Source organism: Opisthocomus hoazin, unplaced genomic scaffold, assembly GCF_030867145.1.
Source record: "Opisthocomus hoazin isolate bOpiHoa1 unplaced genomic scaffold, bOpiHoa1.hap1 HAP1_SCAFFOLD_212, whole genome shotgun sequence".
Classification (NCBI taxonomy): Eukaryota; Metazoa; Chordata; class Aves; order Opisthocomiformes; family Opisthocomidae; genus Opisthocomus; species Opisthocomus hoazin.
This window is the reverse complement of record NW_027449016.1, coordinates 7,501-10,559: the sequence shown is the minus strand read 5'-3', so window position 1 is coordinate 10,559 and position 3,059 is coordinate 7,501.

Sequence of the window (3,059 nt, the reverse complement as noted above, 5' to 3'; positions counted from 1 at the left end):
TGCCGGAGGCCCGTATGCAGGGGTGCCTGCACGGGGTGGGTGGGCCTGCGGCGGGCTGCCTGTGCTCTCTGAGCCGGGGCGGCGGTGGGGGGGGCTTGCGGGGGGTGGCTGGGGGCGGCAGGCCGGCCCTGCCGGAGGCCCGTATGCAGGGGTGCCTGCACGGGGTGGGAAGGGGCGGCGGCGGGGTGCCTGTGCTCTCTGAGCCGGGGCGGCGGTGGGGGGGCTTGCGGGGGGTGGCTGGGGGCGGCAGGCCGGCCCTGCCGGAGGCCCGTATGCAGGGGTGCCTGCACGGGGTGGGAAGGGCCGGCGGCGGGGTTCCTGTGCTCTCTCAGCCGGGGCGGCGGTGGGGGGGCTTGCGGGGGGTGGCTGGGGGCGGCAGGCCGGCCCTGCCGGAGGCCCCTATGCAGGGGTGCCTGCACGGGGTGGGAAGGGCCGGCGGCGGGCTGCCTGTGCTCTCTCAGCCGGGGCGGCGGTGGGGGGGCTTGCGGGGGGTGGCTGGGGGCGGCAGGCCGGCCCTGCCGGAGGCCCGTATGCAGGGGTGCCTGCACGGGGTGGGAAGGGGCGGCGGCGGGCTGCCTGTGCTCTCTCAGCCGGGGCGGCGGTGGGGGGGCTTGCGGGGGGTGGCTGGGGGCGGCAGGCCGGCCCTGCCGGAGGCCCGTTTGCAGGGGTGCCTGCACGGGGGTGGGTTGGGGGGGGCGGCGGGAATTTTTTGGTTTTTGTTGCTTTTTTATTTCTTTTTCCGCTTTTGAAACAGAGACGCCGCCCCGTCCTCGGGCGTTTCAGCCGAGCTGATGGAAAGCGGCGCCCCTTCCCGTCGCTTGCGGGGGGGGGTGGTGCAGGAGGGGGGAGGCGGCGCGCGCCTGAAATTCCCCTCGCCACCCCCCGTTTCCGAGACTTCGCCGTATCTAGTGGAAGGCGCTAAGCTTGGCCGGACTGTCTCGCTGAAGGCTTTCTTACTCTGCATCGGTTCTGACGGTGGGCGAGAAAAAAAAACAAAACCAAAGCAGAGCAGGGAAACAGTTACAAAAAGTTCTTGAGAGCCAGCACCGGCCCGCCCATCGGCAGACGGAGCGGCGCCCGGGGTCAACGAGTGCCACCCTGCTGCTTAGCAACCGGAACCCGAGCCGGCCCGCCCCGCCCACCCGCCGGCAAGGGGCGGGCGCTTCCCCGCGGCAGAAGGGGGAGACAGAGACTGAGAGACGGGGTCGAGGAGCAGGCGGGGAGCCTTGCGCTGAGGTAGGCTGGGGACGGGGCCTCTTTTCCGAGAAGATTGAGGTTTGAGTCGGGGGGGGGGGGGGGGGGGGGCGGCGGCAGGGGCTGCTTGTGCGCTCTCGGCCGGGGCGGCGGTGGGGGGGTGGCGGGGTGGGGGGGGGGCAGCGGAGCGGCCGTGCCGGAGGCCCGTATGCAGGGGTGCCCGCACCGGGGGGGGGATGGGGGGGGGCGGCGGCAGGGGCTGCTTGTGCGCTCTCGGCCGGGGCGGCGGTGGGGGGGGGCTTGCGGGTGGGGGTGCGGCGGCCGGGCTGCCGTGCCGGAGGCCCGTTTGCAGGGGTGCCTGCACGGGGGGAGGTGGGGGGGGGGGGGTGGGTGGGGGGGCGGGGCGGCGGGAATTTTTTGGTTTTTGTTGCTTTTTTATTTTTTTTCCGCTTTTGAAACACAGACGCCGCCCCGCCTTCGGGCGTTTCAGCCGAGCTGATAGAAAGCTGCGCCCCTTCCCGTTGCTTGCGGGGGGGGTTGGTGCCGCGGAAGGGGGTGGCGGGGGGGGCGGGAACGGGACGGGGACGGGGACGGGGACGGGGACGGGGACGGGGACGGGGACGGGTCTGGCCGACGGGTCTGGACGACAGCGCCCCCCCGACCCCGCGTCCCGGCCGGCCACCACGTCTACCCGGGACCGGGTCGGCGGGGAGGACAGGTCTACCCGGGACCGGGTCGGCGGGGAGGACAGGTCTACCCGACCGCGCCCGCCCCCGATCCCGAGTCCCGGCCGGCCACCACGTCTACCCGGGACCGGGTCGGCGGGGAGGACAGGTCTACCCGGGACCGGTTCGGCGGGGAGGACAGGTCTACCCGGACCGGGTCGGCGGGGAGGACCGGTCTACCCGGGACCGGGTCGGCGGGGAGGACAGGTCTACCCGGGACCGGGTCGGCGGGGAGGACAGGTCTACCCGGGACCGGGTCGGCGGGGAGGACCGGTCTACCCGGGACCGGGTCCGCGGGGAGGACCGGTCTACCCGGGACCGGGTCGGCGGGGAGGACAGGTCTACCCGGGACCGGGTCGGCGGGGAGGACAGGTCTACCCGACCGCGCCCGCCCCCGATCCCGAGTCCCGGCCGGCCACCACGTCTACCCGGGACCGGGTCGGCGGGGAGGACAGGTCTACCCGGGACCGGGTCGGCGGGGAGGACAGGTCTACCCGACCGCGCCCGCCCCCGATCCCGAGTCCCGGCCGGCCACCACGTCTACCCGGGACCGGGTCGGCGGGGAGGACCGGTCTACCCGGGACCGGTTCGGCGGGGAGGACAGGTCTACCCGGGACCGGGTCGGCGGGGAGGACCGGTCTACCCGGGACCGGGTCGGCGGGGAGGACAGGTCTACCCGGGACCGGGTCGGCGGGGAGGACAGGTCTATCCGGGACCGGGTCGGCGGGGAGGACAGGTCTACCCGGGACCGGGTCGGCGGGGAGGACAGGTCTACCCGGGACCGGGTCGGCGGGGAGGACAGGTCTACCCGGGACCGGGTCGGCGGGGAGGACCGGTCTACCCGGGACCGGGTCCGCGGGGAGGACCGGTCTACCCGGGACCGGTTCGGCGGGGAGGACAGGTCTACCCGGGACGGGGTCGGCGGGGAGGACCGGTCTACCCGGGACCGGGTCGGCGGGGAGGACAGGTCTACCCGGGACCGGGTCGGCGGGGAGGACAGGTCTACCCGGGACCGTGTCGGCGGGGAGGACCGGTCTACCCGGGACCGGGTCCGCGGGGAGGACCGGTCTACCCGGGACCGGGTCGGCGGGGAGGACAGGTCTACCCGGGACCGGGTCGGCGGGGAGGACAGGTCTACCC